This window comes from Phascolarctos cinereus, unplaced genomic scaffold, assembly GCF_003287225.1.
Source record: "Phascolarctos cinereus isolate Bilbo 61053 unplaced genomic scaffold, phaCin_HiC Scaffold_5;HRSCAF=322, whole genome shotgun sequence".
NCBI lineage: Eukaryota > Metazoa > Chordata > Mammalia > Diprotodontia > Phascolarctidae > Phascolarctos > Phascolarctos cinereus.
The window spans coordinates 374,710,445-374,738,360 of NW_027555958.1; the positions used below are offsets into that span (position 1 = coordinate 374,710,445).

The window sequence follows — 27,916 nt, forward strand, 5'->3', positions numbered from 1 at the left end:
AATAATATAGGACCAGTGAAAGAATCCTGTGCATTGCACTAGAGACCTCCTTCCAATCTCCTTCCAGGTTGATATTGATCCAACAACCAATGTTCTTTGGAAACAGTCATTGAACCAGTTTTATATCCATCATTATCCATTATCATTATCCAGACCATTCTTCTCTTCCTTAATTGACATAGTGAAAAAATAATAAGGCAATTTTTGTTTGGAGCTGGAGCAAAGAAGAAAGGAGAATTAAAGAGTGGTGAGTGAATTTGGAATTATCCATAAAGAAGTTTCACAGATAGCTACTGATTAGGGAATTAGAAGCATTACATTAATTACTGATTTCTAGCACCTGGATAAATATCAATTGCTAATCCAAGAATGGGAGAAAGTCTCAGAGAAGATTGTGCCAAACCATACTCAAACACTTACAAGTGACCAGGAACTTGGACTTCCTTAGCAAGCAAGCATTTTAAGCCTTCTGTTCCCCATATATCAGGGGAGCAACAAGGAACAACAGATTTGTGATTCAAGATATAAGGGAAGTGAGGAAACTTAAAGTGACTACAAGGGACCACGCTACAGTTGTATTTCTTTTGGAAGCAAACAGCAACTACATATGTAATCAATGTTAGCATCCCCAAGAAAGGAAAAAGAAGAAGGGCTAAAGGAATGCTTTTCTACCCTCCAGCATGTTGGAGAGGATGAAGGGTTCCCACACAGAACTAAAAAAAATAATCTAAGAAAAATACTTCAAAGAGGCAGAGAAGAATCTAAATCTCTTTAAGACGTTGGACTATGGGAGAATTTGTCATAGAAGAGGAGAAGAAATTCCAAATTGGTAAATTTTTATGCCATGGAACTAAAGAGTTGGAAAGTACCTCAGATGATTATCGATCAATCAATCCATTAACCAATTAATAAGGATTTATAAAGTGTTCTTTGCCAGCATTGTTAGGTGCTGGGTTATTTATCCCAACTGTTGCCCAAAGCATGAATTCCTTCTCTGACATCTAGGACAAGTGATATCTACTTGAAGACCTTCAATGAAAGAAGAAAGTTCTATCTTTCCACGTACCCATGCACACTGCTATGCGTAAAAAAGAGGTTGAATGAGTGAACCTTCTGGAGGCCCCTGTGCTAAAAACAGAATATCTGGTAAATTCTTGATTTGGCTTGCTGATAATTTCATTGTTCAGAAGCCAGCGGAAGGGATGGGAGGAACTGCTGAAATTCTGTACTTGATTTAGACCAAAAAGGAAGAATTGGCAATTTGCTGGTGTAGTACTAAAAACAGGAATCTTGGGGGGAAGAGTGTGTAACAGATAAAGAAGGGAAATGCCACACATAGTTTGGTGTATGTTCTACATTTTATGAGAGATCTTTTAAAAATTCAGGCACAAGGTATGTGGGATTCTATGGCTTAGGACTCTGAAAGAGAAGTCAACTTAAGGAAGATGGGAGATAGAAGAGTTATAATTGCATTGTGCCATCTTGCCTTTCATGATTGCCTCATGAAATCAATCCTCTGTCTCCTTGTGTTGGTTTGTGATACTCCTGTAGTCCCTGAGGCAAATGTCCATCAAATCGCTACCCTTATCCTTCTTCTCATGGTGATCTCACTCATTTCCATAGCTTCAATTCAGTGTATTTATGGAGATGGTTTTTCAATCTATATATTTGGCCCTAAAATTTTCTGAGCTTCAGTCCTTCATTTCCCACTGCTCACTAGATAACACCATTCACATATACTGCCCACACCTCAAATTCAACACATCTTTTGATGCTTTTGCTAGGAGCTGTTTTGGTGGAGTTCTATGGAGTATTACTGTGGCAATCTTCAGAGTACAACAGTGGTCACTAGAGGGCAGCATGTTTTCATCAAAAACAAGTCATGCCATACTAACTTCTTGTCCTCATGCAAGTCATTTAATAAATATTTGTTGAATTGAATTTCAACAGGATTATTAGACTGATACCTAGATTTCAACAACTACCTGGATATCATAAAGGTGGACCTGAGGTAGAACTGTTACCTAGATTCTTAATTGATTGGGTAATAACCCAAATAATGGCAATTAACTGATGTGTGTAAACCTGAAAGTGGGGTTCTAGTGAACTCCAGTGGATCTACAAGGCCCTTGTTTTACTCAAAATTCTTATCATTGACTTAGCTTAACTACGGATGGTATTCTTATCCAACCATGATGGCACAAAACCAGGAAGAATGTCGGCAATGCTGGAAAACAATCTCAATTAAGATAGGTGGATGATCCAAATCAATAAGGACATATGAAAAGTTCTGCATTCAGGTTAATAAAAAAATTTCACCAAACACAAGGGCCATATGTCTAGATAGCAATTCATGTGAAAATAGATTTGAGGTTTTAGTGGCTACAAGCTCAATATAATTAGAAAGTATGCCATAAGTTAAAAATTTGGTTACAATCTAAGTCCATATTAATAGAAATATGGTATTTGTACTCTGATGTTTCATGGGAAGATGGAAATGACCTCAACTCCTTGATAGCAGGGATTGTCTTTTGCCTCCTTTTGTATCTCCAGCACTTTACACAGTGCCTGACACATAGCAGGTATTTAATAAATGTTTATTGATTGATTGAAAGCTACAGCAGCAGACTAGAAATTCTGGAAGTTTCAATTAAGTTGGAAGTCATTAGAATAAAAGCCTTGTAGAACACTTATCTGAGGACCAGTCTAACTATATTTGGAAAGGTGATCACCAGAAAAAGGTTATTAGCCACAGAGTAATACTTTTTTCTTTTGGCCACAGTAACTCAAAACATTTACAAAGGTAGGCTGCAGTAGTGATTTGTGGTAATAGAAGGCCTCACATCAGTGAAACTCATATTTCTTTTGAATTACTAAAGAGATATCCAGAACAAAGGAGGTTATAAGCCTATTGCACACTGCCCTGGTTAGATCACATTTGTAGTACTATTCAGTTCTGGGGGTCATGTATTAAGAGAGATATTGACAGAATGGAGATCATCTAAAAGTTGGCAACCACAAAGCAAACCATCTTGTTTTAAAATACAAATTCAAAGAAGAGCTCTCTGTACACAAATATCTGGAAGAGAAAAAAGAAAGGTAAATTAAAGCATGATATTTCATGACTGGTAAAATACTTACTAATACTGATAGTGACAGTGATCATGGTGGTGATGTTGGTGATGGTCCTGGCAGTGGTAGCCTTAATAGCTAAGAGGAAAAAAAACAAACTTGGTTAAAATGTGATGTTTTGCCCTTTCCCTGTACATTCTCTACTGTGATGATCTTGTCTCTTCCCATGGATTCAATGATCACTTCTATGCAGATGGCCACAAAATCTATGTATTTAGCCATAAATTATTTGGATCAGGAACTTTTAATGATGCTATTGAGGGTGCCGATGGATCTCTTGAGAAGCTAACAAATTACGATATGCTTCATTAATCCTAACAGATTAGTATTTAGGGGCCTCTCTTAGAAAGGCAACAGATGTAGTAAACTCAGGAAGACTTAGGTTTAAATCCTACATCAGACACTTACTGTCTCTGTGCCCTGGGCAAGTCATTTCACTAATCTGGGCCTCAATTTCCTTGTTTGTAAAGCAGGGGAGGGGAGCGGAACTTAATAACCTCTAAGATCCTTTCCATCTCTAAATCCATGATCCTGTGATCTCCATAGGATTAAGTAGGAAAAAGGAATTATTTTTTACAGCAGTAGGGATATCCTAGATATAAGGAAGCTATAGTAAAGATTGCTAAATACCACATTCAAGCACCACACTCATTTCAGAATATCATAGAGATGGAAGATAGAAGATGTATGGATCGAATGCATTGGATGAGATAGATGCCAAGGTGCCTTTCACCTTTCAGATTCTGATTCTACAAAGATAATGAGTATTATCATTTCATAAAAGGAAAAGCAGTAGAAGATAGAAGATGAGCCTGTAGTGAGCTTGGTATGAGACCCACAAAGCCAGATAAATCATCCTGAGAGCTCAAATGTTTCACTGGCATCCAAGAAATACCAAAAAAATCAGAGGAGGCCTATGGTTTGTTGGATAGATTCTTTTTATATAAGATTTATACAAAGACATGAGCAAGCATCACATAGGATGAGGAGGCATGGATTATTTGTAAACTAAGGGTAGTACCTATAGTGCTGACTTCATGGATTTATTGAAGTATTAAAGTATATGAGCATATATTGGGGGGTGGTAGAGTTAGATCCCCTATTAATAGCTCTCCATCACTAGACCATTGCCAGCAATTAGTTTATCAGATAAACCTAGTCACCTTGAAACGTGCAATGATGACCTCTGAGGAGAAGGGACAAAAAGGCAAAAACATTTCAACTGGTGAGGTAGAAAAATTGAGGGAAGGAGATGAGTTAGCAAGGTGGGAAGGAGCTCTGACTAGCATAAGGATGAGTAAGCCCAGTGTTAGGAGAGGTGTATACTAGTCTGATGGGGCATGGTTGACCCTCAGTGAACATGGTAACATTCAACAGGCTTTTTCTCTGCCCTGTACCTATCAAGGCAGGCTGGGCTTGGCTGCTGTCGTGACAGGATGGTGTGATGGCACACATTGTGTCCAGTCCTGTACTCTATCTGCCAGGAAGAGAGAACTTGAGTGGGAAGCAATCAGCAATAAACACCAATGTCAGGTCGGAGTAGTTGAGAGATCAATTAGCAGGAGTATGGAAAGGCATGCAAGAAACCATAGATGAAAGAACCAAGAAGAGAAAGACAGAGGCAGGAAACCTGTATGCATAGGTGTTCAGCGAGCAGGAAGTAAACATGTGAGGACATGGAAAGTACCTGGAAGACTCTGTCATTGCTCACAGTAGAACTCATCTCTATCTCCTGCTTTCTGGTACACTCTAGCCCCTCCCTCAGACTTTAAAAAGTAGATAAGACTAATACTTCAGGAATCCATGATTTTGTCTGTGTGGGTATTCCCTTCACCAAAACACTATGCAATGTCTTATGACTTAGTAGATGATCTTTGAGAATTGCTGCAGATGAAAAATCAATCACTCTGTGCCCAACCCAGTTATAAGTCTACATGAACTTAGGTGGTAGCTGATGTTACAGTCCACCTTCAAGCCCATTCTCAAAGACTTTTTAGGTGACTAATATTTTCCTCATCTTGAACTCCAATTGCTATAGTTTTCAAGAAGCCAGGTCACATTGCTGCTGAATGACATCTTCAGGTAACAAGGACATAGTTTCTCAGCTCCAAGGCCAGCTCTCTATCCATTATACCAGATTGCCTAGGTTATCACTGGAAATATGGTGCCGCTCACTCGTGCCCACCAGCTGTGTCTCTATTTTCCTTGAGGTCACCCATAATATTAATTTCTCAGAGATTCCAGTGTTCTAAGATTTGCATCCTTAAACAGTATTGCCTGGAGAACATTTGTACTTGGATCTTTGTGCTAGGGAGAAGCTTGGGCTCATTATCACAATGAATCATAATATCACATAATTTCCTAAACGCATTCCAGCTTAATATCTTTCTCCTGTCAAATTATGGGTCCAATTCACTATCCATCTGCAGTGTCCATCCAGAATATGTGTACTTAAATCCTACTCCATCCAACTTTATAGCATAATCTAGGAAACAGGCATTTTGTATTCATTTAGTTGTTTTGTTTTTGTTTTTGTTTTTATTTTTGTTTTTTGTTTTTGGCGGAGGGACTGTTAGGCTGATTGCTTTTGAATAATCATGGATCTCATTGAGGAAACTATAATGTTCTGAAACTTAATACAAGTAACCTAGTTTTATCTACAAATAGGAACAGCTAGAGGAACTCACTCTGTACTGGGAATCCTCACATTTGGAAACTACAGAAGAAATCCTTCAGTTTTAACCTATAGAATGTGAGAATGCCTCTAAGTGTGAGTGAAGTTCCAACTTGTAGTTTAAAGAAACAAGATCTGTACCATATACTATTAATAGGAATCAATGCATTTATAGTTGAAGTATCTTAGACAGAATCTGATCCAACCTTTCTAAGACATCCAAATATTGGAAACAAGAATAAATGAATCTTGTTTTCAAGTAATTTTCTATTTAGATAGAGATAAAGGGGGAGAAGGGAGAAAATGAGAAAGAACTGAAACACAGTAAATGGAAAGAGAACTAACTTTATATATTTTAGATTTTATAAGTTATATATACATATATATGGAGAGAGGCAAACTATTTTAGATTTTATATATTTACATATTATTTACGTATATATGGCTAACTTTGTCTATTTTAGATTTCATATATTTACATACATGTGTATATATGTACATATATATGTATATGACAAAGTAATTTTATATATTTTAGATTTTAAGGTTAGTCCTAGCTCTGAGTTAAAAAAAAAAAAGAAGGAATGAGGATAATAAGAGAAATACGTCTGCCACAATTCTTTCTTCCCAGCTCTGGCATCCTTGTGTTGTCCTGATTCGAGAATTAAATACTTGAGGTAAGGAGGTGTGAGCCAAGAGAGAGTGAAGAAAAACTGACACCCGCTGAAATGCAGGATAAGAAGAGCTATAAAGACCTTCCTCTTATCTCATCAGGTGTGGCATACAAATAGGATTCCATCAAATTATTTCATTATAGAGATTACTAGTGTAAGGGATTTGTCTAAGTTCATTCACTGACCTCATCACAAAAAAGGGGCCAATTAATGAGGTATTAAATTGACTATGTAATTCAGCCACACCAAGGGATTTCTTAATGAGGCACAAATTAATCTCTTAAGTGAATCAGAGGTCATAATGTGATATGAAGAATGACAGACAAGATCACAAAGACATCGGCCAAGATGTCACAGTAATAATAATAGCTAGCATTTAGAGCAATTGAAGGGCAGCCAGGCAGTGCAGTAGATAAAGAGTACCATGCCTGGAGTCAGGAAGTCTCATCTTCCTGAATTAAAATCTGGCCTCAGACACTTACTAGCTGTTTGAACCTGGTCAAGTCGATTAACCCTGTTTACCTCAGTTTCCTCATCTGTAAATGAGCTAGAGAGGAAGAGGAAAATGACAAAAATTTCCCTAATGAATATTGATGCAAAATGTTAAAATAAAACACCAGAGAAGAGATGATAGCAATAGCAAAAAGATCACACACTACGACCGGGTGGAATTTATACCAGGGATGCAGGGTATCGGGTGTGGCCTTTTGACTGAGTCTAAGTATTACAGAACAAATCCTTTTATGAAGAGGGTTTGCTCTTTGAAGTTGGGCTTCAGTTAAAGGGCCGCACTTGATTCTAGAACATCAAGGGAAATGAAGAAAAAAACTATGTTTTGAGTAATGACTAAAATGTTTAAGATCTTAGCATCGTGATTTGGATTCTGAAGGTGCTTACGTTTAGTGAATTGAAACGTTTACAAATTTGCTAAAATTGTTACTAATAAAGCAGAAAAAATACTATATTTGGAGTCAGAAGACCTGGATTTGATAATTACCAGCTTTTGTTATTTATAAGCTGTATGGCCTTGATAAAGTACCATAGCTACTCTGAATATCACTAAATCTCATCTCTAAAATGGGTGAAAGAGGTTAAGAGTTGGACTAGAACACCAGATAATCTCTAAGGTCCCTAAATCATGATCAGACCATCTAGGAATTACTGGATGCTGTACTGAAGCTCTCTTCCTCTCTAAATTTACACCAAGTTGTAAAGAACAACTCCCTCACTTTGCACTAATGTGCAAAATAGTAGGGACATATTTGTCCCCAGGCAAAAATGAGAACATAATCCTGTGGGACACTGTGGTCAGAGACTGGATTGCCAGTGTAAACATGTTAGGCAGCTACCTTCCCATGATCACCAGCAATACTACAACAAGAACAAAACACTTAAGAACTGGCATTTAGAACTTCTCAGAGGAAGGGGGCTGCAGGTGTGAAATGTTCCTTATCTGTCAAATTCCATGAATGTGTGGGTTAGTTTTGCTGAAGGGCTTTTCTCCCCCTCCTCCTTTCTTTTCTTTTGTTTGCATCAAGGGATGGCTATCTGGCTAGTAGAGGGAAGAGGGAGATATTTAGAAATAGATTCATCTCAGCAGCAGCATCTCTAGACACAAAAAGCCAAAATATATCAGTGAAAATTAAAGACCAAGAAAAACCTATCAATCACCACCACCAAAACAATGTTCATTTGTCAATGATTACTGGGATTTAAGCTAAGAAGCCTAATTATAGAGGTGAATCCAAGAGGAGGAGTAGAAGAAGTCATCCTCTCCCTATAATTGTATTTATTTATTTATTTAGGCTAGGCAATGGGGCAAGGTGACTTGCCCAGGGTCATACAGTTGTGTTATGTGTCTTAGGCCAAATTTGAACTCAGGTCCTCCTGACTCCAGGCCTAGTGTTCTATCCACTAGCTGCCCCAAGTGCCCCCTATAATTTTAAAAGGCATTCTTTTAGATCAGAGGGAAGAACTTAATAGAGAATCTAATTAACTCGGAAGTACTGAAAGGGAGCTTGTCTGAGCTCCATGAACCCTTAAGTGCCACTGAACATTATCTCTTTTCCCTCTATGTTCCCATTCTTGTTTGTAGCTCTTTGATAGCCTTTGAATTGCATTACATTTATGTAAGTAAATTCACAGACTAAAAGCTATTAAATATTTTGACTTTTACTATATTTACTTGTGTACATATATTAAGTCTCCTGTGATACTGTAAACCCTAGGAGGGAAGTAATAACAAACCCTCAAGCATGGGGTTTAAGAGGAAGACAGTCGGCTGTTGAAGTTTACCAACTATGTAACCACAGGCAAGTACCTGAGCTTTTCTGAGTATTGGTTTCCCCACATGTAAAATAGGGTGGGGGCTTATCATTTCATTGAAATGCAGAACTCAAGTGAGGAAGTGTCTTCTACTGATGCAGTTGGCACCTTCTGTCTGAGCAACTGTATGGGGGGGGGGGGCAAGGCAGGACAGAACTTCAACCTGCAGCCTCTGGCTTTGAGGCCTGTTCTGTATCCAACACTGAGAGGTAGAATACTACCTTTCATATGTAAAGTAGCACTTATTTAATAAATGAGAATTATTCAATTCCTCAAAAAATATTATTTTTAATATTGCATTACCAACCTCAAAGAATTGTTGTGAGGATGACATTTTAAAAATTGTGACACATAGTCATTTATATATATTGAACTATGGCCTTACAGAAATATATCATGAAGAATAGTTTATTATATCACTTTAAATAAATGTGAGCTATTATTATGCTATGGAGAAATATTTGTGGAATAGAAATGTATTCTGCACAATAAAAAGAGGAACAAACATGTAAGTATGTATGTTAGAAAATGTAAAAATATGTCTTTCTAGTTCTTGTCACACCCTGCTTAAATGAAATTATTGAAAAGAGAAAAGGTTTCACTTTAATTCTGTTACTCCCAACAAGAGTGCTGAACAGTTTTTGGGATGATGGCTTTGTGGCTGCAACTTGATCAAGTCTATTTCAAGAAATTTATGAAGCCCACTCTTGGATGGTAGGGTGTTTCTAATGGCCCCAATTCATAACATAAATGTTGTCTGGAAAGCGAACAGGGGAGAGGAGGTGTGAGGTAGTGGGAGAACTGAAAAGAAGGTGTATGATGCCAGCTAGGCTCTCCCAAATCACCAACTTTCCTTTTTTTTTCTCCCTTTCAAAAGACTTCTGGTCATTAGTCTGGGGATTCCCCCAATGATAAAGAAAACAGCAGTGCTATGCACAGCACCAATCCTATTGGCCACAAAGAGAGAATTGGCTGATGTTTTAGGGTGTGGATGCTGCTGCAATGGTTGCCCAAACCTCCACCTATTATGATAGATAGACTGAGATAACTGAGAGCAAAAATACAAGCTCCTTATTGGCATTGGGAGTTGGTATTGCCTGGTACCTAGGCAGATCCCTGGGACCCAGGACCAGCAGCTTTTGAAAGCTGTGTCACCTGGTGAGACCCTCCCATATTTTCTTGAACTAGCTGATAGATCCTGTGATCCCTAAAAAGTGTCCTAGGCTCTATTCCTTTTGCTTCTTAGGGAAAGCAGGAAAGGGGTTTGTGATTTGGGAAGTAGAGAATTTTCCTTTTATATTCTGTATGATGAAATGTGTGTAGCCACAGGGTACATTGGCTCTAAAGTTATAGAAAAGATAAAATTCAATTAGATTGAAGAAATCTTCCCAGATATGGAGTGGAGATGGAACCACGGAGAAAGTTATGTGGACATTTCCTTCATTCTAACATTTCAGAGTATAGTCCATTTCTTTATCTTTAGGGTAAGTTTTGAATCTCACCAGTGTTCTACCTGCAAACTCCGGACACTCAAGTAAAGAAAGTGACAAGCATTTAGTAAGTACCTACTATGTACCAGAAACTGTGCAAATCACGTTTCAAATATTATCACAGGAAATCTTTTGCTCGCCTTCCATGTAAAATCCAGCATCGCATTCCAAGGCCACAGTGTCTTGATACTTATAAGGTGGCCCTTTTCCAGATAGCAAATGTCCATTTTGGAGTACTGGTTTTCCACAAGTGATAGCTCAAAATTAAATCAATCATTTTACATTGAAGTGAGGAAGTATTGAAAACAAAGACTAAAAAGAATCCTTTGAAAACAATTACCTTTTTTGTTTATTAAAAGAATATTCACTACATTCATCTTTTCATTTTGTATCTTTTTTCTTTATATCATAATATAATGTGTGGTTTTGGCACTGGGACAAAGTGAACCACCAAAAATATTTTCAGACCTAACTTCATTTGTAAAGTTAAGAAAAGTTTAGTGGTTTCATCATTAATAAATTAATAAAGTTTATATACACATACTAGGTGTTATGGGATAGTAGTTAGAAGAATGTTTAAAAAAAAGACTTCCTGGAGTGAAAGCAGTGACTTGCTTGAGCTCTCCCCCAAACCCCTCCAAATACTCATAAAAAATGGCTCTAAACAAAAAGAAGAGAGAAACACAAAAAAGACAGAGTGAAACAAATTTCCAGCCCAAGACAACCTGGAAGATTGATCAGAAAGGTGTATCGTGCTGGGCTGGGAGCGCAGGTGGGTGCACAGGCTTCAGCGTGGGCGCGCAGGCTGCAGCAAACCTGGAGCAGGCCTCAGAGGACTGAATCGCGGGCAGCTATGGAGGTTTCCAGACTCCTCAATCCACAAATGCCTAAGACAACTTAGAAGGTCAGTGGGAAAACTCTGTTTCTGTCGGTGGTCAGAGAGGAAGGCGGTTCAGCTCCATTCCCCAAGAGCCTGGCCGGGGGGGGGGGGGGCGGGCAGCTGCTTCCTGAGCTTCCGCCACAGACTGAGGGGGAATCCAGTGGCTGATCAGAGAGGGATTGCAGGGATCTGTTTGCCAGTGCTGAGGCAGGAATCTCTTGCTTTGCCCGTGTGTGGATCTGGGTCACAGTTCTGGGCTGAGGTGCTGGGGTGAGGAGGAGCGCTGGCGTGGTGGAGCTTGTACTGGCTGTGGAGAGGAACCCCTCCTCACAGTTACAGGACAGAAAGGAATACTTGTGGTCACAGGCCAGGAAAGGAGTAAACACCTCACCCCTTATCATACACACTTGGAAGAACTGAAAATTTACAGGTCCTACAAGTATCTCTGAAAACAGCTACACAAACCCCTGAAGCTTGGACAGTACACTCTCCACATTGGAAGCAGACTCTTACCTTAACAAAGAGTTTAAAACTCAAGTAATTGGCTGGGATCATGAGCAAGCAGCGCAAAAAGAGTCAGACTATATTATCTTACTTTGGTGACAAAGAAGATCAAAATATACAACCAGAAGAAACAACAAAATCAAAGCTCCTACATCCAAAGCCTCAAGAAAAATATGAATCAGTCCCAGGCCTTGGAAGAGCTCAAAAGGGATTTTGAGAAGCAAGTAAGGGAAGTAGAGGAAAAACTGGAAGAGAAATGAGAGTGATGCAAGAAAATCATGAAAAACAAGTCAACAGCTTGCTAAAGGGACCCAAAAAATACTGAAGAAAATAGCACCTTAAAAAACAGCCTAACCCAAATGGCAAAAGAGGTCCAAAAAGCCAATGAGGAGAAAAATGCCCTAAAAAGAAAAATTGGCCAAATGGAAAAGGAAGTCCAAAAGATTACTGAAGAAAATACTTCCTTAAAAATTAGAATAGAGCAATTGGAAGACAGTGACTTTATGAGAAATCAAGACACTGTAAAACAAATCCAAAAGAATGAAAAATTAGAAAACAATGTGAAATATCTCATTGGAAAAACAACTGACCTGGAAAATAGATCCAGGAGAGGAATTTAAAAATTATTGGACTATCTGAAAGCCATGATCAAAAAAAGAGCCTAGACATCATCTTTCAAGAAATTATCAAGGAAAACTGCCCTGATATTTTAGAACCAGAGGGCAAAATAGAAATTGAAAGAATCCACAGATCTCCTCCTGAAAGAGATCCCCAAAGGAAAACTCCTAGGAATATTGTAGCCAAATTCCAGAGTTCCCAGGTCAAGGAGAAAATATTACAAGCTGCCAGGAGGAAACAATTCAAGTACTGTGGAAACACAATCAGGATAACACAAGATTTAGCAGCTTCTACATTAAAGGACCGCAGGGCATGGAATATAATATTCTGGAGGGCAAAGGAGATAGGATTACAACCAAGAATCACCTACCCAGCAAAACTGAGTATAATCCTTCAGGGGAAAAAATGGTCATTCAGTGAAATAGAGGACTTTCAAGCATTCCTGATGAAAAGACCAGAGCTAAACAGAAAATTTGACTTTCAAATACAGGACTCCAGTGGAACATGAAGAGGTAAACAGGAAAGAGAAATCATAAGAGACTTATTAAGATTGAACTGTTTACATTCCTGCATAGAAAGATGATATTTGTAACTCATGAGAACTTTGTCAGTATTAGGGTAGTTGAAGGAAAAAATTCTATGTATGTATATGTAGATAGATAGAGGGCACAGGGTGAGTTGAAGATTAAGGGGTCATATCTGGAGAATAAAATTAAGGGATGAGAGAGGATGATACTCAGAGAAGAAAGGGAGAGGTAGAAGGGGGTAAATTATCTCACAAAAAAAAACAGAAAAGAAAGTCTCTCACAGTGGAGGGGAAACAGGGGAAGGTGAGAGGGAATGAGGGAATCTTATTCTCATAGGATTTGGCTTAAGGAGAGAATAACATACACATTCAATTGGGTATGGAAATCTGTCTTACCCTGCAGGAAAATAGGGGAGAAGGGGACAAGAGAGCAGGGGGATGATAGAGAGGAGGGCAGATTGGGAAAGAGGGTAATCAGAAGCAAATACTTCTGAGGAGGGACAGGATCAAAAGAAAGAATAGAATAAATGGGAGGGCAGGATTAAGGGAAATAGAGTTAGTTTTTTACAACATGTCTACTAAGGAAGTGTTTTGCATAACTGCACATGTACAACCTATATTGAGTTGCTTGTCTTTTCAATGAGGTGGGTGGGGAGGGAGGAAGGGAGAAAATTTGGAATTCAAAGTTTTAAAAACACATGTTTTAAAAAAAATGTTTTCACATGCAACTGGGAAATAAGAAATACAGGAAATGGGGTTCAGAAGTCTATCCTGCTCTACAGGAAAATAGAAGGGGAAGGGGATAAGAGAAGGGAGGGGGGAGAGATAGAAGAGAAGGCAGACCAGGGGAAAGGGTATTCAGAATGCATGCCATCTTGGGGTGGGGGGGGGTGAGAAATTTGGAACTCAAAAACTTGTGGAAATGAATATTGAAAACTAAAAATAAATAAATTCATAACAAAGAGCAAAAAAAAATAAAGGCCTCATTTCTAAAATATACAGAGAACTGAGTCAAATTTATAAGAATACAAGTCATTCCCCAATTGATAACTGGTTAAAGGATATAAACAGTCAGTTTTCAGATAAAGAAATCAAAGCTATATATATATATATATATATAGTGATGTGAAAAAAATACGTAAACCAATATTGATTAGAGAAATGCAAATGAAAACAACTCTGAGGTACCACATAACACCTATCAGAATCGCTAAGATAAAAAAAAAACAGGAAAATAATAAATGGTTGGAGTAGAAAATCAGAACACTGAGGCATCATTGGTGGAGTCTATGAACTGATCCAATCATTTTGGAGAACAATTTGGAACTATGCCCAAAGGGCTATAAAACTGTGCATACCCTTTGACCCAGCAATACCACTATTAGGTCTGTATCCCAAAGAGATCAAAGAAAAATGAAAAGGACCTATTTGTATAAAAATATTTATAGCAGCTCTTTTTGTGATGAAACTTGATTTATAGTACTTTTCTCTGAGGTTCTCTTGAGATGACACTAATTTGATTAATCCCTTTGATTAGCAAGAAACAATACAACTAGAACTTTACTCATTGTTATGTTTGAAATTGGGCTGTCATGCAGAATTGAATTAATAGTCACTGAATCCTTCCTTCCTACTCTCTTCTTCTCTCTTGCTGATCAGACTCTATAGATTTCATTTAATCTTCCTGTTCCAGTCTCTGCTGATGTTTCTCTGCATGTAGGATCTGATTCCTTACTTTATTTGTTTTCTTATTTTGGTTGATATGGTTAGGTGTATAATAAACATTTTTTAAAAGATGTATTTACTCCAGAGTTGTGCTTCTCTTTTGAATCCCAAGTGTATACTATTATACTAGGCCAAAAAAAATATACAAAATTTTAATTTCCCCATTTTTGGTAGATATGAATTTAATATAATTCATTTCATTTAATATATGATTGGTGAAGAAAATGGTCTAGTTTTTAAAAATAATAAAATTATATAGGTAGGTAGTTGGCATAGTGGATAGAATTCTGGACATGGATTCAGGAAGAATTGAGTTCAAGTCAACCCTCAGGTGCTTACTTGCTAGGGGATCCTGAGTAAATAAATTAATATCGGCCTCATTTTCCCAAAATTGTAAAAAATGAGAATAATCAGAGCAGTTACCTCTCAAAGTTGTTGTTAAGATAAAATTAGATAATATTTATAAAGCACTTTGCAAATTTTAAAGCACTATAAAAATTGCTAGTAATTATTATCATTGAAAGGTTTATATTTCACATTAAATTTCGATTTATATTTCATAGCTACAAGGATCCTACCAAGACATCATTTTTCCCTAATTTCTTAAGTTTGACAACAGTGACAGAATCTTTTCTGAGGAAGATAGTTAGGATAAAGATTTGCCTTTATTGCTTTGGGGACTTAAAATACAGAGATGTGTGATATATATACACACATACATGTATATGTAATAAACAGATAATTTAGTAAAGAGAGAGAGAGCACTGCCAGTACCTTCCCTTCTAAGTGACCTTATATCTGCTTCCTAAATATCTTATTTGTACATTATATCTACTCTGTTAGAAGGTAAGCTTCTTGAGAGTAGGGACTATTTCATTTTGTCTTTCTCTCCCTAATACCTGGCAAAGCTTGACTTATAATGAACTCTTACTAAATGCTGACTGAATGCATGGTTGAGTCTATGCATTGATAATCATTTAAGATTAACTGAGCCCCAATAAGGGCCAAAACCTGAATCAATGTTTTCTCTCTGAGTGAACTAAAAATGCCCCTTCCTATGGTAGTAACAACAGGACCAGATGAAACTGATCAGCATACCTGGGACCTCTCTTGAATACTAGGACTTTTCTTATCTTGGTATCCTACAGACATATGTTATGTAGGGGAAACACAGTTATCCTGGATCTAGAATTTCAATTGACACTTTGACATTCTCCCATTTTATTGTATTTACAACCTCTTCAGCTAAGAAAATTCCTTTCCCATGCTATAAATTAAAAAATATATGGAGGCTATATTTCTTTGAGTAACATAGACATCCTGAGTCAGGGTTTAAATGCATCTGAAAATCGCTTGATTCAGTCAGTTAAAGCTCTGGCTCCACGTACATGTTTCTAACTTAAGGGAATAAACACTATGAAATTACTTATCACTTAGCTTGTTGCCTCTTTAACCAACTTTCAGGTCAACAGTAAGTAGATGATATGTACTGATATAAACTCAGCTGGTCAAAGGTGGGGCTATAAATGAAGCTGAGTGATGACACACCATTTATACAGCTATATTTAAAGAAAAGGGATTCACAAAGAACTATACAAATATGGAAAACTATTTACAGCAAGTTTTTGAATGTTTATAGTTAATCTTCTTAAGAAACATAACAGCAGTACTATTAACTTTCAAAACAATAATTGGCATCTTCTTTCATTTTCCAAGAATGCCTGAAGTCATTATTTTACTAATTTTCTTTTCATGTGTATATGAATCAATGAATCAAATTCATAAAAACGAGTCACCTTTGCATTGAGGGGGAGAGGCACTCCATAGTCCATCTTCCATGTTTTCAGAAGTACAATGGATAGATTTCACTCCAACAAGTTTATATGGTTCTGTACATGTATAAGTCACTGTTTGTCCATAATAAAAAATTTTTTGATCACCTCCTGTGTGTCTCCCATTCTCGATAGTTGGAAGTGGAGGACAGCGAATTACTGAAAAACAAACATACACACAAGGGCAAAGTGAGCTCAATAGTGGTTTGAATAAGGTTTCACCTTCTTCAAGATTCCTCTCTTCCCTCCTTCCCTTTTCCGCTCACTCCACCCACAAGGCATTATGACATAGCAGAAAGGCCTCCTCAGATTAAGGAGGAACTAGATTTGGTTCTCTTCCCTGATATATACATGCATCCTGAGCAAGTTACTTAACCTCTCAAAGGTCTGAGAAACTCTTTTAGGTTATAAGCATTCAAATCAATAGAGAATCTCATAAAGATAGAAGGAAAAATAGGGAAAAATTCAAAGAGACACCATAACATATTATATTATGGATGTTATAATAACAAAATTATCTTATGGTGGAAAATGAACCACAATGAAGAAAGAATTTTAGAGTCCCCACAGATTATGAGGCAATAGAAGGCAAAAATAAACAAAAAACTCCAGAATGATTCAAAAGAGAAAAAACTTTGAAAAGTTGTTCAGATAAAAAATGGGGTCAGAAACTAGAGTTTCCAATATTGAATTAAAGACAAATGATAGGTACAAAAGTCAGAACACATGATGTAGAGTATCTCCAAAGACAGAGGATTTGAAAGACAGAATGACAGATATGAAACTAAAAAATACAGAAACAGAAGAAAATTTGGTAGAAGAGAAGCAAAAACAAAAGTGGTAACTTTAGAAGAACACCTGAATTCTATTACAAGGCCTTGAAGATTAGATACACTGAGACAACTAATGGACAACAGTCACCCTAGAAATCAAATCACTTCGATGCCATACTGCAGGAAGCTGAACAAGGTAACAAGTCTTAGAAAAATAATCATAGACAATGTTAATCCTTACATACACTCAGTACTCCTTGCACCCTAGCCTCTATTCTCTCACAGAGTGGGCATAAATAGACCCACTATCTTGTGCTTCGGAATCCACTCATGGATCTCCTTTCTTGCTTCAGATGCTCTACTCTACTCTCCTTCATTCTGTTGCAATAAATATCAGACATTAATCAGTCAAGATGGCAGGTGCATGGGAGGAGAGGTAAGGAAGAAAATTGGATCAATCAGGCTTCTGTTTACCTGGAATAGCCCTTGACTTACACAAATTCTACCCAGAACACTTATCCTGCCCTCCCTGACTTGGCCAAACCTGGCAGACACTGCTGGCTAGAGAAACAAAGAACAGAGTGAATTGGGACAGGGCATCACTGTACCAGACCTTAAGGAAAGGGGACAGAAATCCAGGTAGGGCCAGTCCTATCCCTTTAGAAACTACTTGGGGCAGTGAAAAAAGTAAATAATTCAATGTGAAGGAGTTTGAAATAGCATTCTAGTCTAGCTCCAAGGGAATACCTACTATCAAAGGACAAGTAGTCACAAAATGACAGGGGAATATAAGAGGGAACACAAGCTAAATCCACCAAAGATTACAAGATGAAGATAATTCAATTAAAAACCTAAACTAACCAAGAAGACATTAAAATAAGAAAGATACATAATAAAACATTGAAAAATTATAAGCATCACTAAATAAATATTACTGTTCAAATAAAGTTGAGCTAATGCTTGATGGAATCATAAAACCACACTGGGATGTCCTAGAATGGTTCAAAAAAACAAATGAAAATCTTAAGAAGTTAGAAGAGAAAATATTAGAAATTTTGTCCTGTACAGAAATAATTAGCAGAATAGAAAAACTTGAAGCTATTGCAGTCTCTCCAAAGAAGCAAAAGAAAGAACAATGGATTAGAAATGCAAATATACTGAAGTGGACAGTCTAGAAGAAGATAAGCAAGAGAAACTAATACTAAAAGATACTACATAAACAAAACCCACTGATTTTGAAGACAGGATTTGCAGAGAGAACAGAAATCAGAAGTCTCCTAGAATATGACAAACTAGAAACAAAACAAAAAAAAAGCAAAACCAAAATTCAATACCGTAATGCAAGAAATAATAAAACTGTCTAGAACTATTGTGTACAGAAAACAAAGTATCACTCAATAAGATTGCGTTCTGAAAATAATAGAAAAATCTATGCTTCAAATTCTAAGACATACTGTGCTTAAATTGAATGATTCCAATGAGAAACAACATGTTATTCAAGTAGTCAGGGGAATAGCTTCCAAATGTAAAAAAGAGAGAAAGTTCAAATTTCTGCAAGAGTATTCTGTAACTACTAGAAACCTCAAAAGCAATCAGAAGAATATAATTTGAAAAGCAAAGGAGGTCAAGATGTAACCCCAAAATAACATACCTTACAAACCTGAGCCTAATCAGAAATGTAAAAAAGATTTATGTTTAATAAGGAAATAATTTAAAGTATTCTTGCAAAAAAAAAGATGAAAAAATAATTTGATTTGGCAGCCCTTGGGGGTAGAATCAAGATAGTGCAATAAGAAGTAGAAATTTTGTCTTTTCCCCTTCACATCTTTCTCCATGATGACCTAGAAAACATGCCAAGCCAGTTTCTGACTGGGAAAGACAAGAAAAAGTCACAATGAGTCAGTTTTTCCAGCCCAGGGAAGATTAGGAAGATATAAAGAAAAGATGGCAGACCTACAGTAGGAGTTGGTCAGGTGCACAGTGCAGTAGCAGTAGCATGGTAGGAGGAAGAAACATCACAGGACTGTGGCAGCAGCAGGAATGAGGAGCAGTATAGCTTCCAAGAATTGTAAAGGGACTGAGGATTCAGGCAGAAAGACAATGAAAGGGATTCCTGTACTATCACTGGTTCTAAGAACAGATGCCATGTGCAGCTCTGTTGCTAATTACCCTGTTCTAGATCACAGTTCCTATGAAGAGAAGAGCAGTCATTGTCACGAGGGAGAAGGGCTTCTCCCTAAGTAAAAAGCAAGGAACAAGTTCCTGAGCCATAGCTCTGTGATTCGACGCCCAAAAGCAAAAGAGGGATTCGATTTTCATCTTTAACCTTATACATAAGTTTGCGGTAGAATAAACCAGGACAGGACCAAAACTGAGGGGTAGCCAACAATTCAATCACACTGAACCTGCAAAACCTTCCAGAATGCTAAATGCGACTCAGTGTCCAGCAGCAGTCTATGAAAACTCAACTACACATAAGCCAACACACTCAAATTGGGTCAGGAATTTGCAGACCAGGAAGGCAGACCTCTACCAGATCACACCATTTTAGAAGCACCTAAAACTTACAATTCCCCAGACTTAGCTGTGAAAACAGAAGGATATAAAAAGACAGAAGGTCAGGCCACACTCCAGGAGTGAGCCCAGCTCAACACTGTAAAGTCCAAAGTCAAGAAGGAGGATGGAAAAAATGAGCAAACAGATGAACAAAAAGAACCTGGCTACAAAAAAGCTGCTATGGTGACAGGGAAGCTCAAGACACAGATTTAGAAGAAAACTTGAAAACATCTACCAGAAATTCTAAGAGGAAAAAAATGCAGACTGGACACAAGCTCAACAAGAATTTCTAGATGGGTTAAAAGAGATTTTTTAAAAGAGGAAAAATAAAATTTTAAATCAAATAAGAGTACTAGAAGAAAAATTGGGAAAAGAAAAGATAACTGTGCAAGGAAACCGTAAAAAGAGAATTAAGATCTTGGCAAAAGAGGCACAAAACTACTGAGGGAAATAATTCATAAATGATCAGAACTGATGAGGGACAAAGCCAAAATGGCAGATTAGAGTCAGAAACACAGCTGAACGCTCTTAATATTCCCCTCTAAACAACTTTTAAGTAATACTTCAAATCAAATTTTGAAGTGGCAGAGTCAACACAGGGTAATCCTGAGACATTTCCCCCGCCTAATAAACTTTGGAGGTCTGTAGAAGTGGTCTGTGACATCAGGACGGAAGTCTGTCCACAGCTGCCACATACGTGGCAGCAGGAACTGCCATAGAACCTTCAGGAGCTCTCAGCTCAGAGAACATAAGGGGGTCAGACAACCAATCAGAAAGAGATTCTAGGAAACCTGTTGCTGTTACTGGGTACAGGTCTGGCACTCATTGGCAACAGTATTGCCTATACTGGGTTGCATTTCCAGGGTGGAGAGGAATGCATGTGGTTGGTCCCAGATACTCTAGTCACAGTTCAGGGCAAAGAAGAGTGTTAGTGCTTGTGTCTACAGGGGAGCAGAGTCTCTTCTTGGGTACAAAAGAGAGTACAGACCATGAGTGCAGTGACCAAAACTCTTCCCAGATCATAGAACCTTGGAAGCACCAAAAAACTTGCAAACCCCAGTATTGACTCTGAAAATGCAGCATGGAAAGCCTGAAGCTTAGGACAATACTTCTTCACTCTCAAATGAGCAGTGTCCAACTTTAACACAAAGTTCAAGGTCAAGAAATAGGTTGGAAAGATGGGCAAATAGTAAAAAAAAAGAAAAAGAAAAAGAAAAAATAACCTGAGTACAACAACCTGCTATAGTGGCAGGGAAGACCAAAATATGAACTCAGGAGAAGACAATAATGTAAAAAATAGCTTCAAGGAAAACCGCAAAGAAAAAAAAATGCTAATTGGACATAAATTCAAGAAGAATTCCTGAAAGAGTTAAAGAGACAGATAAAAGTGGTAGATGAAAAACTGGAAGAAGTAAGGAGAGTGATGTAAGAAAATTATGAAAAGAGAATTAGTAGCTTGGTAAAAGAGACAGGAAAAATACAGAAGACCTAACACCTTAAAAAATAGACTTGATTTAATGGTAAAAGAGGCACAAAAATTCACTGAAGAGAACTTCTTAAAAAGCAGAATTGGCCAAATGGAAAAAAGAGGTACAAAAGCTTACTGAAGAAAATAATTTCTTAAAAATTAGCAATGGACAACTGGAAACTAATACTCCAGGAGACATAAAGAAACAATATGATAAAGTCAACAGAATGAAAAAAAGAAGAAAATTTGGAATATCTCACATATGAAATAACTGACTTGGAAAATAGATCAAGAAGAGATAATTTAAAGAATTACTGAAATATCTGAAAGCCATGATCTAAAAAAAGAGCCCAGACATCATATTTCAAGAAATTATAATGACATCTTAGATCTAAAGGGTAATATATGAATTGAAAAGTCCAGCAATTACCACCTGAAAGAGATCCTAAAATGAAATATCCAGGAATATCATATCCAAATTTCAGAGCTCCCAGGTCAAAGAAGAAATAGTTCAAGCAGCCAGAAAGAAACAATTTAATATCATGGAGCGACAGTAAAGATCATAGAAGATTTAGTGGCTTCCACATTAAAGGATCACAGGCCTTGGAATATGACATTCTGGAAGGCAAAGGAGCTAAGTTACAACCAAGAATAACCTACCCAATAAAACTTAATATGATCCTTTACGGCAAAATGGATGTTTAATGAAATAGAGAATTTTGAAACATTCTTGATCAAAAGACCAGGACTGAATAGAAAATTTGACACTGAAATACAACACTCAGATGCAAAAAAGCTTTTTGACAAAAAACAATACCCATTCCTATGAAAAACACTAGAGGACATAGGAGTAAATGTAATTTTCCTTACAATAGTAAATAGTATCCAGTTAAAACCATCAGCAGGCATTATATACAATGGGGATAATCTAGAAGCTTTCCTAATAAGATCAGAGGTGAAACTAGGATGCCCATTATATCCACTATTATTCAGTATTGTACTAGAAATGTTAGCTTCAGCAATAAGAGGAGAAAAGAAATCGGAGCAATTAGAATAGGCAAGGAGGAAGCAAAACTATCACTCTCTGCAGATGATATGATGGTGTAGTTAGAGAATCCTAGAGAATCAACTTAAAATTATTTGAAATAATTAACAACTTTAGCCAAGTTGCAGGATATGAAATAAACCCATAGAAATCATCATTTCTATATATTACCTACAAATCCTAGCAGCAAGAGATAGAAAGAAAAATTTTATTTAAAATAACTATAACCAACATAAAATAATTCGGAGTCTATATGCTAAGATAAAATCACGTAAACTATATGAGCACAATTGCAAAAATCTTTTGACACAAATAAATTCAGACCTAAACAACTGGGAAAATATCAGTTGCTCATGGGTAGGCAGAGTTAATATAATAAGAATGACAATTCTACCTAAATTTACTTACTTATTTAGTGGCATACTAATGAAACTACCAAAAATTATTTTATAGAGCTAGAAAAAATAATAACGAAGTTCATCTGGAAGAACAAAGGTCAAGAATATCAAAGTAATTAATAAAAAAAATGCAAAGTAAGGTAGCCTAGCCATACCAGATCTCAAACTATATTATAAAGCAGCAACCATCAAAACTATTTGTTATTGGCTAAAAATAGAATGGTGGATAAATACAATAGGGTAGGTACACAAGACAGAGTAGTAAATTACTATAGTAACTTAATGTTTGAAAAACCCAAAGATTCGACCTTTTAGGATAAGATCTCAGTATTTGACAAAAAAGTGGGGAAACTGGGAAATGGTGTGGTAGGCATAGACCAACATCTCACACTGAATGTCAAGATAAAGTCAAAATGGATACATGATTTAAATTTTAGACATAAAGGGAGATAAGCAAATTAGGAGAGAAAAGAATAGTTTACCTGCCAGATCAATGGAGAAGGGAAGAATTTATGACCAAACAAGAGATAGAGAACATATGATGTGCAAAATGGATAATTTTGATTATATTAAGTTAAAAAGTTTTTGCACAAACAAAGCCAGGGCAAGCAAGATAAGAAGGAAATCAGAAAGCCAATGTTTCTGATAAAGGCCTCATTTCTAAAATATACAGAGAACTGAGTCAAATTTATAAGAATATAAGTCATTCCCCAATTGATAAATGGTTAAAGGGTATAAATAGTCAGTTTTTAGATAAAGAAATTAAAGCTATATATATATAGTCGTGTGAAAATAATGCTCTAAATCAATATTGATTAGAGAAATGCAAATCAAAACAACTCTGAAATACCACATAACACCTCTGAGAATGGCTAACATAACAAAACAGGAAAATAAGAAATGTTGGAGAAGATGTGGGAAAATTAGAACACTAAGGCATTGTTGGTGGAGTCATGAACTGATCCAACCATTTTGGAGAGCAATTTGGAACTATGCCCAAAGGGCTATAAAACTGTGTATACCCTTTGACCCAGCAATACCACTTCTAGGGCTGTATCTCAAAGCGATGGAAGAAAAATGAAAAGGACCTATTTGTATAAAAATATTTATAGCAGCTCTTTTTGTGATGAAAATTGATTTATAGTGCTTTTCCCTTAGGTTCTCTTGAGATGACACTAATTTGATTAGTCTCCTTTGATTACCAAGAACTAATACAACTAGAACTTTACCCACTGTTATTTTTGAAATGGGGCTGTCATGCAGAATTGAATTAACAGTCACTTAATCCTTCCTTCCTATTCCTTTTTTTTTCTCCTGCTGCTCAGACTCTGTAGATTTCCTTTAATCTTCCTGTTCCAGTCTCTGCTGATGTTTCTGTACATGTAGGATCTGATTCCTTACTTTATTTGTTTTCTTATTTTTGGTTGATATGGCTTGTTTATAATAAACAATTTTTAAAAGATGTATTTACTCCAGAGTTGTGCTTCTCATTTCAATCCCAAGTGCATACTAGTATAATAGGCCAAAAATATACATATAGATATAGATATATAGATATATAAAGATATATATAAAATTTTAATTTCCCCATTTTTGGTAGATATGAGTTTAAAATAGTTCATGTCATTTAATAAATCATTGGTGAACAAAATGGTCTAGTGTTTAAAAAAAATAAAATTATATAGATAGCTCGGTGGTATAGTGGATAGAATTCTGGATCTTGATTCAGGAAGACTTGGTTCAAATCAAGCCTCAGGGGCTTACTTGCTGGTAAGTAAATAAATAAATTAATATCTGCCTCAATTTCCTAAATTGTAAAAAATGCAAATACTAAGAGCACTTATCTCTCAGGGCTGTTGTGAAGATAACATTGGAAAGTATTTATAAAGCATTTGCTAATCTTAAATTAGTATATAAATTGCTAGTAATTATTATCATTGAAAGATTTATACTTCATATTAAATTTAGATTTATATTTCATATTAAATAAACCAACTTAAAATGTAATTTGTAAACATCATGACATTAAAATTAACAAACTGGGGTGGTTTTTACATTGATATGTTTAAGTACATGCATCCTACCCAGACATCATTCTTCCTTAATTTCCAGACTTTGAGGACAGTAACCAAATGTTTTCTGTGGAAGATAGGAGAAAGATTTCCCTTTATTGCTTTGCGGACTTAAAATACAGAGATGTGTGATATATATACATACATGTATATGTAATATATAGATAATTTTGTGTATATATAGATATAGATATAGATATACATAGAGATAATTTTGTAAAGAGAGAGAGAGAGGGCTGCTATTACCTTCCCTTCTAAGTTGACCTTATATCTGCTTCCTAAATTTCTTATTTGTACATTTTATCTACTCTGTTAGAAGGTAAGCTTCTTGAGAGTAGGGACTATTTTATTTTTGTCTTTGTCTCCCTAATACCTGGCAGAGCCTGACTTATAATGAACTCTTATTAAATACTGGCTGAATGAACGGTTGAGTCTATGTATTGATAATCACTTAAGATCAGTTGAGCCCCAATAAGTGCCAAAAACCTGAATTAATCTTTTCTTCCTGAGTGAACTAAAAATGTCCCTTCCTATGTCAGCAACTAAAGGACCAGATGAAACTGATCAGCATTCTTTTTGTCTGTTAATACTAAGGACAGTATACCGGGGACCAGACACTCTCTTGAATACTGAGACTTTTCTTATCTTGGTATCCTATGGGCATATGATATGTAGGGAAACAGAGATATCCTGGATCTATAATTTCAATTAACAATTTGACATTCTCCTAAGTATTTATAACCTATTCAGGTAAGAAACTTCCTTTCCCATGCTATATGTTAATAAATATATGGAGGCTCTATTTTATTGAGTAACACAGACATCCTGAGTCAGGGTTTAAATGTCCTCTGAAAATTGCTTGATTCAGTCAGAGTTAAAGCTCTGGCTCTATGTACATGTCATTAAGTTAAGGGAATAAACACTGTGAAATTACTAATTACTTAGCCTGTAGCCTTTTTAACCAACTTTCAGGTCAACAATAAGTAGATGGCATGAACTGATATAAACTCAGCTGGTCAAAGGTGGGTGTATAAATGAAACTGAGTGACAACACATCGTTTATATAACTATATTTAAGGAAAAGGGATTCACAAAGAGAACTATAGAAATAAACACACCCATCTACAGAGAGTTTTCAAATGTTTATAGTTAATCTTCTTAAGAAATATAAGAGCAGTACTATTAACTTTCAAAACACTAATTGGCATCTTCTTTCATTTTCCAGGAATGTCTAAAGTCATTATTGTTCTAATTTTCTTTTCATGTGTATATGAATCAATGAATTAAATTCATAAAAATAAGTCACCTTTGCATTGAGGGGGAGAGGCACTCCATACTCCATCTGTCAAGTTTTCAGTAGTACAATTGATGGATTTCTCTCCAATAATTAAATATGGTTCCTCACATGTATAAGTCACTGATTGTCCATAATCAAAATTATCTTGATCACCTCCTGTGTGTCTCCCATTCTTGATAGTTGGAGGTGGAGGACAGCGAATGACTGAAAAACAAACACACACACAAGTGCAAAGTGAGCTCAATAGTGGTTTAAATAAGGTTTCACCTTCTTCAAGATTCCTCTCTTCCCTCCTTCCCTTTTCCCCTCACTCCACCCACAAGGCATTATGACAGTAGAAAGGCCTCCTCAGATTCAGGAGGAACCAAATTCGGTTCTCTTCCCTGATATATACATGCATACTGAGCAAGCTACTTAACCCCTCAAAGATCTGAGAAACTCTCTTAGGCTATAAGCATATAAATCAACAGAGAATCTCATAAAGACAGAAGCAAAAATAGGGGAAAATTCAAAGAGACACCATAACATATTATACTATGTATATTATAATAACAAAATTATGTGATGTGGAAAATGAACCATAATGAAGAAGAGAATTTTAGAGTCCCCAGAGATTTTGAGGCAATAGAAGGTAAAAACAAACGAAAAGCTCCAGAATGATTAAAAAGAGAATAAACTTTGAAAAGACGTTAAGATAGAAATGGAGTCAGAAACTACAGTTTCCAATATTGAATTAAAGACCAATGATAGGTACAAAAGTCAGAACACATGATATAGAGTATCTCCAAAGACACAGAGGATTTGAAAAAGAGAATGACAGATATAAAACTGAAAAATACAGAAACAGAAGAAAATTTGGTAGAAGAGAAGCAAAAACAAAAGTGGCAAATATAGAAGAACACATGAATTCTATTACAAGGCCTTGAAGATAAGATACACTAAGAAAACTAATGTACAACAGTCATCCTAGAAATCAAATAACCTGAATGCCATACTGCAGGAAACTGACCAAGGTAACAAGTCTTAAAAAAATAATCATAGACAATGTTAATCCTTACATACACTCAGTACTCCCTGCACCCTAACCTCTATTCTCTGGCAGAGCGGGCATAGACTCACTGTCTTGTTTTTTGGAATCCACTTAGGGATTTCCTTTCATACACTCTCCTCTACTCTCCTTCATTCTGCTGCAATAAATATTAGACATTGACCAGTCAAGATGGCAGGGTGTGTGGGAGGAGAGGTAAGGAAGAAAACTGGGTGAATTAGGCTTCTCTTTACCTGGAATAGCCCTTGACTTACAGAAGTTCTACCCAGAACTCTTATCCTGCCCTCCCTGACTTGGCCAAATCTGGCAGACACTGCTGGCTAGAGAAACAAAGAACAGAGTGAATTGGGACAGGGCATGGCTGTACCAGACCTGAAGGAAAGGGGACAGAAATCCAGGTGGTGCCAATCCTATCCCTTTAGAAACTACTTGGGGCAGTGAAAAAAGTAAATAATTCAATGTGAAGGAGTTTGAAATAGCATTTTAATCTAGCTCCAAGGGTATACCTACTATCAAAGGGGAAGTAGACACCAAGTGACAGGGGAATATAAGAGGGAAAAAAAGCTAAAACCACCAAAGATTTCAAGATGAAGGTAATTCAATAAAAAACCTAAACTAACCAAAAAGACATTAAAATAAAAAAGACACATAATAAAACATTGAAAAATTATAAGCATCACTAAATAAATATTACTGTTCAAATAAAGTTGAACTAATGCTTGATGGAATCATAGAACCACACTGGGATGTCCCAGAATGGTTCAAAACACAAATGAAAATCTTAACAAGTTAGAAGAGAAAATATTAGAAATTTTGTCCTGTACAGAAATAATTAGGAGAATAGAAAAACTTGAAGCCATTGCAGTCTCTGCAAAGAAG

At 36.5% G+C, this 27,916-nt stretch overlaps 1 pseudogene across 1 annotated transcript in view; it reads right to left on the reverse strand.

The window, feature by feature from the left end:
- Positions 1-10,403: 10,403 nt before the first annotated feature.
- LOC144457806 (C4b-binding protein alpha chain-like) overlaps positions 10,404-27,916 on the reverse strand; it is a 41,142-nt pseudogene continuing 23,629 nt past the window's right edge. The window contains exons 5-6 of the transcript XR_013487318.1: positions 25,999-26,193; positions 10,404-10,552 (exon numbers count right to left, since the gene is read on the reverse strand). The product of XR_013487318.1 is annotated as a C4b-binding protein alpha chain-like (transcript). The remainder of the gene's footprint in view (positions 10,553-25,998; positions 26,194-27,916) is intronic.